Genomic DNA, 14,603 nt, shown 5'->3' with positions numbered 1-14,603 from the left:
AATTCAGAGACGTGCAAATTTTCAAAGATGGCTGTATTTCAGTTGTGGTACAGTTCCAGGAAGTGTGAATTAGGTTGGCAAAAACAACAACAACCAACAACAACAACAACCAACAATATCAAACTGAATTTCTCCCCTGTCACTACATTCAGCAAAGGGCAGGTTTCTGTGCACGTATCTCTAGCTTGATGGATGATCTGTCTTTATTTTATTTTTTTGTAGAATGGCTGGACTCTGAGGTGTTCCCTAAATCATCAGTATTATTATTCTTCACTCTATCCTGCTGTGCACATAAGCTCTGTCAGATCATAATGAAATATAAAATATTTATCATAAGCATAGGTCATAAAAGAACCAAGAATACAAATTGACAGAAAAGATATGCAAAGCTCAAGTAATCATAAAACCTGCATACAGGGCAAATAATAATATGATTAAAACAGTCAGATATCCATAAACTCAACTATGATATGAGTACTCATGTAGTGTTATCTTGTTCACATGCTTTTTCGGTAACAAGTCTATCTTTGCTTGCCAGGAAACATTCAATTTTCTGCAGGCTTGACCAAGACTCAAAACAAAGTTGGAGATGAAGAAAGAACTTATTTCTGTCCTCAATATATACATCTGACCTCATGATGACCATCAAATAAAGGATCTTCTGCCCTGCCCAAGCTGTACAAATACTGCAACTGAGATAGTATGAAATATTTTTGTATTAAAAGTCAATGATGGCTGAGGGCATTTATTAACATCTAAGGCAAGTAAACACTATTCTTTCTTTATAGTATAGTATCCTTAAGGAAAGAGGTTTTTTAGTCATGATAAAAGTTTTCTGATGTGGTAGCATGGGGCAGATCTCATGTCAAGCAGCAGAGATCAATCCTGCTGTGGAAGAACATCCCTCAAATCATATTTGAGTTGCATGTTGGCAACCATCAGTTCAAAATTGTCAAATATGCTAAGGAGCAATCAAAGAACCTTATCAAATGTATAAAAATATCATATCTTTCTCTGTAGCTGTATTTTGTGTAAGTATAAAATTTGTTGTTTAGAATAACAAGAGGCCAGCTAACACAAAATATCAGACAATGCCACATTACAGTAGAGTTTTCTACTATGTCTGAGTAGTTTATCCAGTAGGAATCCATGTTCAATACAATGCTAAAGTGTGAACTTACACACCACATTTTCAGTGCTCCTGCTAAAGGACAAGACATGGAAAAGTGGGTGGTATCTGCCCATGTTATACTGAGCGTAGACCTATTGAACTGATGGACAAGACTTAATTGGATAACCTGAGTATAATTTACAGCACAATCCAAACCGAAGGTCCACGGGGATTGGGATGAGAGTGTTTGGATTTGGTGGATCTTGGGCTTCCTGGAGGCTTCTGAATAGAGTTTGAAATAAGAATAAATTACACTGGGGAAAGCTATGCCAGTCTAAATTATGCCAGTTTCCTATAGTTTGGATTGCTCTGTAAATCAAATACCACTCAGTGTTATTTTAGATTCAAAATGTTATTTTAGATTTAAAATATGTTATTTTAGGTTTTCCAGTTGAATCGTGTACAATGAGGTGTTAAAATCTATTGTGTTCTACTCCACAAAAACGTTAGCAGTACAAGAAGGTATCAAACACGCACCAAGGATATGGTTCCTTTTGGCACTGCATTTTGGCAGCTGCTTTGGGTTGAAGACTGCTTCATCTTGGGTAGAGAGGCTGCATTGGCAGCTCCATTTTCATCATAAAAGTTCAGATAGATTCACTATCACTTAGTTGGTTTCCAGCAGCAAACACAAATATCTAGGGATACACTTCTAGTCACATCAGTGATATCTGTTCAGGAGGCAACAAGGGGAGCAGGATGCTGAATTCTTCCCTCCCACTTTGAGAGGAAGGGTAGGATATACATTTAATAAAAAAATAAATGATTTGTACTCTATGGCCAGGGCTTTGCAATAGTACACATGGATTCCCTTCTTAGCTTCTTATGGGAACAACTAGAGAAAACTTTAGTTAATAAATAGTAGCCTTGTTTGTTGAGCTGGCCCAAGAAATTATCCTGCCTGTGTTGCCTCTCACTGGCCCTCCCATGTTCAGAAGCCAACTGATAGTTGAATCTTACTTACTTCAACTAGTGCTACCCTGAAATTTCTACTGAATTTTTTTCAACCTTTCTCCATCAATTAATGACAAAAGTAAATGCATTAAAAATAATCCAAGGAGAGGAGAAATTTTGGTTAAAGTCTCATGGGCTGGGTGCTGCTTTTTTGTTATGCTTACCTAATTTTCTAGGTGACCAAGGGATGTTTATGAGTGCCCGTTCATTCTACAAACCATTTTACCTGTGGTCTCCACTCTGCAGTGTACCAGGGTGCTTGTGTTTCCTGAAACCCCAATGGCACCCTTGGTTGAGCTTTTCTGTATGTTCAGAAAAGGAGAATGTCTAGCATGCACCTGACAACTGTTTGTTGTAGCCTTTAGAAAAAATTGCAAAAAATAAAAGCATTACAAAGAAATAAAATATTTCATCTGTATATTGGGAGGTATCCAACTAAACGATTCTGCTAGTGAAAAACAATTTAGTATCTGCAATGGACCCTCTCCGTACTCTCCTCTCCTATGCACCCCTACCCCCTAAACATGTTCTGGATTTCTCCCCAATCCTCCAGAGCAGAGTTAAGGGGGCATGCAGGAAGAAGAGATGGAGGGGAAGTTCTGTTGTGTAATCAAAGCGCTTGCACATGTGGAACTGTTTAGTTGGATTGTTGTTATTGTTATGTGCCTTCAAGTCCATTATAATTTATGGTGACCCTATGAATCAGTGACCTCCAATAGCATCTGTTACGAACCACCCTGTTCAGATCTTATAGTTTGGGTCTGTGACTTCCTTTATGGAATCAGTCCATCTCTTGTTTGGTCTTCCTCTTTTTCTGCTCCCTTCTGTTTTTCCCAGCATTATTGTCTTTTCTAGTGAACTATGTCTTCTCATTACATGTCCAAAGTATGATAATCCCAGTTTCATCATTTTGGCTTCTAGTGATAGTTCTGGTTTAATTTTTTCAAACACCCAATTATTTGTCTTTTTTGCAGTCCATGGTATGTGCAAAGCTCTCCTCCAACACCACATTTCAAAGGAGTTGATTTTTCTCTTGTCTGCTTTTTTCACTGTCCAACTTTCACACCCATAAATAGAGATCGGGAATACCATGGTCTGAATAATCCTGACTTTAGTGTTCAGTGATACATCTTTGCATTTGAGGACCTTTTCTAGTTCTCTCATAGCTGGCCTCCACAGTCCTAGCCTTCTTCTGATTTCTTGACTATTGTCTCCATTTTGGTTAATGACTGTGCCGAAGTATTGATAATCCTTGACAAGTTCATTGTCCTCGTTGTCAACTTTAAAGTTACATAAATCTTCTGTTGTCATTACTTTAGTCTTCTTGACGTTCAGCTGTAGTCCTGCTTTTGTGCTTTCCTCTTTAAATTTCATCAGCATTTGTTTCAAATCATTACTGGTTTCTGCTAAGAGTATGGTATTGTCTGCATATCTTAAATTATCAATATTTCTCCCCCCAATTTTCACACCTCCTTCATCCTGGTCCAATCCCATTTTCCGTATCATAGGTAGGGTGATAAAATACACCCGTCTCACACCCTTTCCAATGGGGAACCAATTGGTTTCTCCATATTCTGTCCTTACAGTAACCTCTTGTCCAGAGTATAGGTTGCACATCAGGACAATCAGATGCTGTGGCACCTCCATTTCTTTTAAAGCAGGCCATAGTTTTTCATGATCTACACAATCAAAGGCTTTGCTTAATCTATAAAGCACAGGGTGATTTCCTTCTGAAATTCATTGGTCCATTCCATAATCCAACGTATGTTTGCGATATGATCTCTGGTGCATTTTCCATTTCTGAATCCAGCTTGGACATCTGGAATTTCTCGCTCCATATACGGTAAGAGCCTTTATTGTAGAATCTTGAGCATTACTTTACTTGCATGGGATATTAAGGCAATAGTTCGATAGTTACTGCATTCCCTGGGATCCCCTTTCTTTGGAATTGGGATATATATTGAACGCTTCCAGTCTGTGTGCCAATGTTTCGTTTTCCATATTTCTTGACATTTTTTTTGGTCAAAATGTGGACAGATTCAGTCTCAGTAGCTTGCAGCAACTCTATTGGTATACCGTCTGTTCCTGGTGATTTGTTTCTTCAATGTATTTTAAGAGCAGCTTTCACCTCACATTCTACAATTCCTGGTTCTTCATCATACGGTTCCTCCATGAATGAATCTGTCATCCTGTCATCTCTTTTATAGAGTTCTTCAGTGTATTGCTTCCATCTTCCTTTTATTTCATCTCAGTCAGTCAGTGTGTTCCCCTGTTGATTATTCAACATCCCTACCCTTGGTTTAAATTTCCCTTTAATTACTCTAATCTTTTGGAATACGGCTCTTGTTCTACCCTTTTTGTTGTCATCTTCTATTTCTTGACAATAACTATTGTAATAGTTCTCTTTGTCCCTACATAGTAGTCATTGTATTGTTGCATTTAGGGTTCTAACCATGTTTCTATCTCCTTTTGCTTTTGCTTTCCTTCTCTCTTGAACCATTTTAAGTTGCTTCAGTCATTCATTGAGGTCTTTCTCTCTTTTTTAACTAGAGTTATTGTCTTTTTACATTCTTCCCTGATAGTGTCTCTGAGTTCATTCCATAGTTCTTCTGGTTCTCTGTCAACTAAGTTTAAAGCCTCAAACCTGTTCCTTATTTATTATTATTATTATTATCATTATTTTTACCCCGCCCTTTTTCCAAAACTGGAACTCATGGCGGCTTCCAGATAAAAGCACACATATAATTAAAAACATACAAAAGTCTAGATTAAAATCAAATTAAACAATTTACAGTATTAAAACCATTCATACATACAGTTAAAATAATTCAAACTCAGTTTAAAATAATACGATTGGGCAACAGCAATGCAGCACCCTTCAAGACCTGTCCTTAACAGCTTTCAGTTCCAAAGGCTTGCTGAAATAAAAAAGTCTTTGCTTGCCGACGGAAGGACTGCAAGGAGGGGGCCATTCTTGCTTCCCTAGGAAGGGAGTTCCAAAGCCTTGGGGCAGCCACCGAAAAGGCCCTATCTCGCGTCCCCACTAGTAGTGCTTGTGAGGAAGTAGGTATTGAGAGAAGGGCCTCTCCTGAGGATCTCAGGGCCCGGGCAGGCTCGTATAGGGAGATACGGTCTGACAGATAGCCTGGACCTAAGCCATATAGGGCTTTATAGGTAATCACCAGCACTTTGAATTGTGTCCAGAAACAGAGTGGCAACCAGTGGAGCTTTTGTAACAGGGGAGTTGTATGGTCCCTGTAACCAGCCCCAGTTAACATTCTGGCTGCAGCACGTTGCACCAACTGAAGTTTCCGAACAGTCTTCAGAGGCAGCCCCACGTAGAGCACATTACAGTAATCTAAACGGGATGTAACTAAGGCATGTGTCACCGTGGCCAGATCGGACGGCTCAAGGAACGGGCGCAGTTGGCACACTAATCTTAATTGTGCAAAAGCACTCCTGGCCACCGCAGAAACCTGGGTCTCCAAATTTAAAGCTGAGTCCAGGAGCACACCCAAACTGCGAACCTGCGTCTTCAGGGGGAGTGTAACCCCATCCAGCCAGGCTGAATCCCTATTCCCTGATTTGCCTTTCGACTGACCAGGAGCACCTCTGTCTTGTCTGGATTAAGCTTCAATTTGTTCGCCCTCATCCAGTCCACCACTGATGACAGACACCGGTTTAAAACCAAGACAGCTTCCTTGGAGTTAGGTGGAAAGGAGAAGTAGAGTTGGGTGTCATCAGCATACTGATGGCACCGAACCGCAAACCCCCGGACAACCTCTCCCAGTGGTTTCATGTAGATGTTAAATAGCATGGGGGACAAAACTGAGCCCTGAGGGACCCCACAGGCCAACGGCCAAGGAGTCGAACAGGAATCCCCCAGCACCACTTTCTGGGTTCGTCCCTCCAGGAAGGAACGGAGCCACTGTACAACAGTGCCCCCAAATCCCATCCCAGCAAGGCGGCCCAGAAGGATACCATGGTCGATGGTATCGAAAGCCACTGAGAGGTCCAGCAGAACCAACATGGACACACTCCCCCTGTCCAGTTCTCTGTGTAGGTCGTCCACCAAGGCGACCAAAGCCATCTGCGTCCCATAACCAGGCCTGAAACCGGACCGAAATGGATCTAGATACTCCATTTCATCCAGGAATCTCTGGAGCTGGGAGGCCACCACACGCTCTATTACCTTGCACAAAAATGGGATATTGGACACTGACCGATAATTATCCATTATGGAGGGATCCAGGGATGGCTTTTTCAACAAAGGCCTTACAACTGCCTCCTTTAGGCACACTGGAACTCTGCCTTGTTGTAAGGAGGCATTGATCACTCCCTTCACCCACTGAGCCAGTCCCTCTCTGGCGCATTTAATGAGCCAGGAAGGGCAGGGGTCTAGAAGACATGTGGTGGCTCTCACCTCTCCAAGGATCCTGTCCACATCCTCGGGCTGTACAAATTGAAAAGAATCCATTATTATTGGACAGGCAGGAGCCAAAGTTACATCCACTGAGACTGTATCAACTATAGCATCCAAGTCGGAACGAATCTGAGTGATTTTATCTGCAAAGTGCCGTGCAAATTCTTGGCAGCGGCCTGTTGAATGGTCTATATTATCCCTATGGGGGCCAAGATGTAGAAGACCTCTGGACACTTGAAACAGCTCCGCTGGACGGCTCCCTGCAGACACAATAGTGGCAGAAAAGAATGCTTTCTTTGCTGCCCGTACTGCCACGGAGTAGGCCTTCAAATAGGTTCTAGCCCGTGTTCGATCAGACTTGCTCCGAGTCTTCCGCCAACGTTGCTCTAGTCTCCGTCTCCTTCGTTTCATCACCGCCAGCTCCTTGGTAAACCAAGGGGCTGGTCTGGCTCCACTTCGTGAGAGGGGACGCTCAGGAGCGATCGTGTCCACCGCCCTGGCCATTTCCCCATTCCAGAGGTCAACCAGAGCTTCGACAGAATCGCCTGCCGAGGTGACAGGAAAATCCCCAAGAGCCATCAGGAAACCATCCGGATCCATCAGCCTCCTGGGGCAGACCATCCTAATCGGTCCCCCACCCCTGCAGAGGTTCTGAGTCCCAGTGAGTCTAAACCCAACCAGGTAGTGGTCTGTCCATGACAATGGAACTACAGAAAGTTCCTCCACACCAAGATCACCATAATCCCCCTCCACACAGAAAACAAGGTCCAGGGTATTTGATCTTTATATTCTTATGGGATGTTATTTAAATTGTATTTTGGCATTATGATTGCTTTGTTGTTCTTCTTTAGCTTTACTCTGATTTTTGATATGATGAGTTCATGATCTGTACCTCAGTCTGCTCTTGGTCTTGTTTTTGCTGAAAGCATGGAACTTCTCCATCTTCTGTTACCAATTATATAATCAATTTGATTCCTATATTGACCATTTGGTGATGTCCACACGTATGGTCTCCCTTTCGGTTGCTCGAAAAATGTGTTCGCAAGAAACTAATTACTGGCTTCACAGAATTTGATAAGCTTTTCTCCTGTTTCATTTCTATCTCCTAAGCCCCATTTCCCCACAATTCCTAGTTCTTCTCTGTTCCCCATGTTTGCATTCCAGTTCCCCATGATTATCAGCACATCTTGTTTTGGTGTGTGATCAATTTCTTCCTGTACTTCTGCATAAAATCTCTCAAATTCCTCTTCTTCTGCATTTGCTGTTGGAGTGTAGACTTGGATTATGGTTACGTTAATAGGTTTCCCGTTTAATCTCACTGATATAACTTGCTCAGACCTTGCATTATAGATCCTAATTGCTTTTGCTACATCACTTCTTACTATTAAAGGAACTCCATTTCTTCTTAATTTCTCATTTCCTGCATAAAATATTTTGTAGTTGCCTGATTGAAAATGTCCCATTCCCATCCATTTTAATTCACTCACACCAAGTATTGTAATGTTGATATGTTCCATTTCTTTCGTGACAATTTCTAACTTTCCCTGGTTCATGCTCCTCACTTTCCATGTTCCTATTGTGTGTGTCATACAACTCTGGACTCTCCTTTCGCATCTGTGCGCATCAGCCTCTGGGCTTCCTTTTGGCTTTGCCCCAGCTGCATCATTAGTCACAGCGCTACTTGTACTTGTCCTTTGTTCTTAGTTTTAGTTGCATACCACCCATAATTTCATAATGAGAGCCTGCTGGATCAGTCCAGTGGCCTATCTAGTATAGCGTCCTGTTCTCACAGTGGCCAGCTAGATTCCTATGGGAAGCCCACAAGCAGGACCTGAGAGCCACAGCACTCTCCTCTCCTGTGGTTTCCAGCAATTGGTATTCAGAAACATGCTGCCTCTAACCATGGAGGCAGAGCACAGCCATCATGGCTAGTAGACACTAATAGCCTTATTTTCCATGTATCTGTCTAATCTTCTTTTAAAGCCATGCATAATACCATGCCCCCATAAACGAAAAGCTGATTATGGTTTAAGGAGTGTTATATAACTTATTAGGTCTCTTGATTATTATTATATTATTTTAAGCATAATGTCAAATTACATGAGTGAAAATAATATATAAGGTAGAACATTGCCTTGGAATTCTACATCCCAATCAACAAACTCCATTTTCAGAAAATAGATAAATAAACTATTTGTTGCTATCTTTCAGAAGTTATTGCTTTTTACTTTTAAAGAAATCTGTTCAGGAAGATTTAAAAAAAAAGGTAAAAGAAAGGACTTCCCTTTAAAAAAAATCCTCCCTGGCTCCCCACACTGAATTAAAAGTCAGGGCAAGGTATCATGAAGTAACTCTTCCCATGAGGCTTTTTTAGATCAGGAAGAGCAGGCAACTGGGGAGGCTGTAGAGCACTGGAAAAATGTTTGATGGAAAGAAAAACACACATGCATTGCCTTCCTCAGTCATCACACAGCGATAAAGTAAGCTCAAACCCACACCCACCAACATTCTAAAGAAATTCTAAGGTGCCCTGAGAACAAGGCAGAAAAATTGAATCCTTTTTTGCCAGTGAAGAACACCTTTGGGAAATCAAAGGACAGGTTTTGGCACAGTACTACCTTCCTGACTGGTGAAGGGACAACATTCTCCATCACACCTGAAGGCAGCAGGCTAGCTTAGGGGGTACAAGGCAGGCCACATGGTACACTCAACTATGTCCCCTAACACCTCACCACCACTCTCCATCTCTTACTGTCTGCTGCCAGAGGCAGCTGCCTCACTTTACCTACAAAGCTGACAGGGCCAGCGCTGCTTCTTTGCTGGGTTCACACTTTAAGTGTCAGTTACTAGCAGATATCTCCATGTGCAAAAACTAACATCTCTCAGATTACATTCTGTTTGATCAATGTTTAAAAATGACTGTGATTTACAATGTATAGATTATTATTATTATTATTAGTCATCATCATAGTAGTAGTAGAAGTAGTAATAGTAGTAGTAGTTGATGTTGTCCTTTTGATTTATGACCTGCCCTTCACGCTAAGGTCCCAGGGTGGGTCACAACAATTTCAAAGACAACATTAAACACAGTTTAAAACAAATTATAATCACAAGAATAATATCAGTTCTAAAAATCTTAAGTGTCCAAGGCCAGGGCAAAGAGGTACATCCTCAGCATTCGACAAAAACTGTACAGTGCAGGAGCCAGATGCACCTCTGTGAAGAGCTTGAAGGAGCTCATTATGGCAAAATGATTTTAGTTCACATCCATACACAAAAAACCTTGTTAACTGTGTGGCTTGTTTAAGAAAGGAGACTATTTTAAGTTCCCATCTTAAATAGGTTGGACTGTTCAGAAGCCATTTTGAGTTTGGATCTGATTAAAATAATTTTGCCATAAAAAAAGTATTTTAAGAGCTTGTTTTCTACCACTGTATTTTTAAAATACATATAGATAGATAGCTTATTATAGACAACCATGTACTGTATGTTTTGTTGTTTGTTGAATGACCAAGCAATGGATGTCCTTTTAGAAGAAAAACAATGAAAAGTAAATTCCAACCTTATCATGTCATCTCTGAAGAAAATAATAATAAAAGACGGAAAATGGTAGTATTCTTTTTGCCTGGCATTTTACTATTGGGAACTGAACAAGGATAAATTGACCAATTATATATGCTCTTACTATTTATCTAGAACATCAGTATAGATTATAGTGGTGTCGTCTTCTTCTGGTATATGTGGAAAATAATCAAGCTAATGATTCCCTTTTAATAAATCAGAGTAGCTTTTTCTCTAAATGTTAAAACATCACATCCAGCATTGTAATGAATTACCCTGCAATTTGTTGTACTTGAAGTCCTAAAATTGCAAATTAGATTCTTTATTCTTACTAGATATATATTGCATAGAAGTCTGAGTTTCCTGTATATTTGAATGAAAATTACATGAGGATACTGAAGAGAGCTCTCTCATCTAATATGTTTCGAAGTCAATACTCTGTCCCCTGAACGCAAAGAAAGGCAAGATCCCGTTGCAGATGTTGCACAAATTTATGCATGGAGTGGAAATGTTCTAATTTACTCTAATGACTGGTAGAACTGTTGCAAATTAGGCCTTGATCTGGAGTTGACACAAGCCTTTCCATATGTGCTTCACTAGCTTTCAATATGTCTTTTGGTGGGTAAGAAAAGCAGGAATAAAAGAAAGAATACTGAATCACTAATTGTGATTAGTTACTTGACAAATGTGAGTTTTAATAACTAGTTACAATTTCATAGTAAATTGGATAAAGGGAATCTTAGTAGTTAGTGGTTAAGGTGTTGGATTACAACCTGGGAGACCAGGGTTCGAATCCCCACACAGCCATGAAGCTCACTGGGTGACCTTGGGCCAGTTACTGCCTCTCAGCCTCAGAGGAAGGCAATGGTAAACCCCCTCTGAATACTGCTTATCATGAAAACCCTATGCATAGGGTCGCCATAAGTCGGAATGGAGTTGAAGCCAGTCCATTTCCATTTTTCAAAGTATGAGGTGTTTTCCTAAAAAAATAAAAATAAAACATCCCTCCACTGAAAATCTTTTATTTATTTATTATTCTTTGATTTATATCCCTCCCAGCAGGAGCCCAGAGCAGCAAACAAAAGCACTAAAAACACTTTAGTGTTTTATTTTGCAGATGAGTCAGTGCAATTATTCCACAATTATTTTTAGAGTTTTTTAGTGTAAATTTTGCAAAGTATTGCTGTACTTCACATATTCACAGAAACAGAAACAAAAGAAAATTATTTTCTATAGGAAACTTCACTAAAACTGCAAAGTAAATCAGACATATTTAAAGTGACCATCTTAATATTGTTGTTTCCTCCCTGCTAAAACAAACTCAGCACAGCACATGTCTTCTTTCTATTATTTGGGCTGATTGCAGGTGTTGCAACCACTCACCATATGCTCAGAGGCACATGTTACCAAATTCTTCCAAGCTACACAGCAAGTGGATTGGACTGTGAAAGACCAACCCAAATGGTGTTTGCATTTTGACCAATTTGTAGGGCAGTCCAATATCTCAGAGAGGAGGTCAGGTCTCTTGCTCCCCTGGTGAATTCACTATAGCTGCCCAATTTCCCTGCTTTTTAAAGTTTGATAGAAATAGCTGTGGGCTATAGGTGCATTCTTAAACCACAAGGTTTTTTGCCTATTAGTGAATTTCCCTGCTTTTTAATCCGGGAGGTAAGAAATGGGATCCTGTACAAGTTTGCTGAGAATAGATTGATCATTTGCATGGTTATTGAGTTCAGTGGGATTTACACCCCTGCAGTCATGTTTAGGATAGGTGAAACTGATCACAGAGGATGGGGAGGGGAGGAGGAGGAGGAGGGAGAGGAGGAAGGGCAGAGGGCAGGAGGGGGAGGGGAGCAGGCAGGGGGTAGAGGAGGAGGAGGACAGATTTGATCATTTGCATGTTTATTGAGTTCAGTGGGATTTACTCCCGTGCAATCATGCTTAAGATAGGTAAAACTGACCATGGGGAGGAGGAAGGGGAACAGGAGGAGGGGGAAGGAGGAAATTGGATGGGGATGAGGATGGGTAGGGAGGGGCAAAGGAAGTGGGAGGGAAGGAGCAAGAGGGAGGGGATAGGCAGGAGGAGAAAGGAGGGTGGGTTTGTTCATTTGCATAATTTTTTAGTTCAATGGGATTTATTTCTGTACAATCATCTTTGAAAATGGAAATGGACTGCCTTCAAGTCAACCCAGACTCATGGTGATCCTAAGAATAGGGTTTTCATGGTAAACTGTATTCAGATGTGGTTTACCATTGCCTTCCTCTGAGGCTGAGAGGCAGTGACTGGCTCAAGTCACCCAGTGAGCTTCATGGCTGTGTGGGAATGTGAACCCTGGTCACCCAGGTCATAGTCCAAAACTGACCCGAGAAGGGGCAGGGAGGGTCGGAGGAGGGGGAGGAGATTGGGTGGGTGGGCACTGGGCAGAGGGGAAGCCCCTTTCCTTTCCAAAAGGAAAACATTGTGAACAGTATTATTGCTTTTCACCATTTTGCCCACTTTCTCATTCTACAGCAGGCACATGTAGCCTCTCACTCAAATTTAAACCGAAGCTGTCCTTGGCCACATCTACACCAGGTCTTTATTTCACTTTGGACAGTCATGGCTTCTCTCAAAGAATCCTGGGAAATGTAGTTAGTGAAGGGTGCTGAGAATTTCCAGGAGACGCCCTGTTCCCTTCACAGACCTTCAATCAGAGTGGCTGACTGTTAAACCACTCTGGCCACTTGAGCTCTGTCAGTGGAATAGGAGTCAGCACCATTCACAAATGACGCTTCCCAGGATTCTTTGGGGGAAGCCATGACTGTCTCAAGTGAAATCAAAGTCTGGTGTGGCCGCCTTATTAGGCAATCCCAGCAGCTGTGAATCTGGCTTTCAGAACACTGACAGTTGGTTCTTATTGAGCATGCCCAATACTACTGTATCATTCAGTTCTTAAATTAATTAAAAATCAGCCAGGCATTTTTTAAACCTTTAAACTGCAGAAGATGAAGGTCAGAGTATGGGGCAAGGTCAGTAATAGGATTACAGGTACTCTGTGAACATGGCTGATTTTTACTGAATTTCAACAGATTATGAGAACTCTGACAGAAAAAAGTCCAAAAGGGATCTGGGTTTTTTCCCCTCTCTGTTTAGACTTTGAACTCTCTATTCTCTCTGACTGTTTTGTGTATCACCATGAAAATTTACAGGGTTGTTAAGCGAGCGTTTCTGAGTCCAGGACTATATGTTTTGTAAGGTTTTGTTTTGAAATGAGCTTATGGGAAACATCAGAATGGCATGGGGGTATTTTCAATTTAACTTTGCAGAATGTGAAAAATCCACACTGGCTATAGCATACAGCCACTCTCATGGCTGTATAATTTTACTGAGCCCACTCTTTTTACAGGGATAATTTCTTTCAGATTGCCAACTCATGTGATTGAACTGTAAGAGGTTTGGAACAGGTATAAGTCTCCCCTTGTCTCATCCCACCACACAGCTGGAACACCCCACCAGCATTGTAGTTGATGGCACAGTTTGCATATCTGGAAGGGAATAATTCAAAGGAATCATAAACAATGTGTAATGAAGACAATAGGTTGTATCACAAACAATTGGGGGATATATTTCCAGTTAAGACACAGGTTTTTCTTTTACACCACTTAATTTTAGTTGAGAATAGTTCCCTGCTCAGCTACATAGCATGGAATAATAATAATTTCTCCAACAAAATGTCACTAAGGCCGCCCATCATGATGCACAATATGGAGGATGCTATAAATGTTTTTTAACAATAACGGGAACCTGGAGTTTATACCAGATATGGGTATGATTGGTATAAAATGGTGCCATTCTAATATGTACCCTCTCCTTTCCTTCTCTTTGCCTAGGAAAATTGTAGGCAATGCATATAGCCCAGAACCATGTGGAAAATCTTTCTAGGTAGTTTATCTGCTCTATACACACTTATATTATTTTGTCCTACTTATGTGCCAAAGCATTGTCAGAGATTATTTAGTTTAACTTGAAATAACACCAAAGCCCATGAAAACATATTTAGCACCTTCAAGCTGAATAGTCTGAGATATGGGTTTTTTTTGGCTGGCTGTTTGTGCTTTAATTTTGATGCAGGTGGTAGAACTGATTGTGATAACATATTTGTTGACAAATGTGCTTCAGAGCAAGGCAGAGTGAATTCAGAACTGTAGAAGAGTCTCTCTTTTTTAAAGCACATTGGAGAAAACTAAGCAACAGGTTTCTTTATTTTCACTGCAGTTATTAAGCAGAAAGTTTGCATTGCAGCAGAAGAGCAGAATGATTAAAGGTCAAATTGCTTTTTACTGTTCCCCAAACATGCCACTTGTGGGTATGTTTTTTTTTCTTATGCAGTCTTTGGGTTTAAAAAACCATGAACAGGCAGTGTTAGCCAGAGTGATAAAAAGCTGAGTTACTGGCTCCATCTGTTCCCTAGGAAGATCTAATGCTAAAGATGGAATGAGCATGCTAGTATGACA

This window comes from Rhineura floridana, chromosome 1, assembly GCF_030035675.1.
Source record: "Rhineura floridana isolate rRhiFlo1 chromosome 1, rRhiFlo1.hap2, whole genome shotgun sequence".
Taxonomy (NCBI): domain Eukaryota; kingdom Metazoa; phylum Chordata; class Lepidosauria; order Squamata; family Rhineuridae; genus Rhineura; species Rhineura floridana.
Note: the sequence above shows the minus strand (reverse complement) of the source record.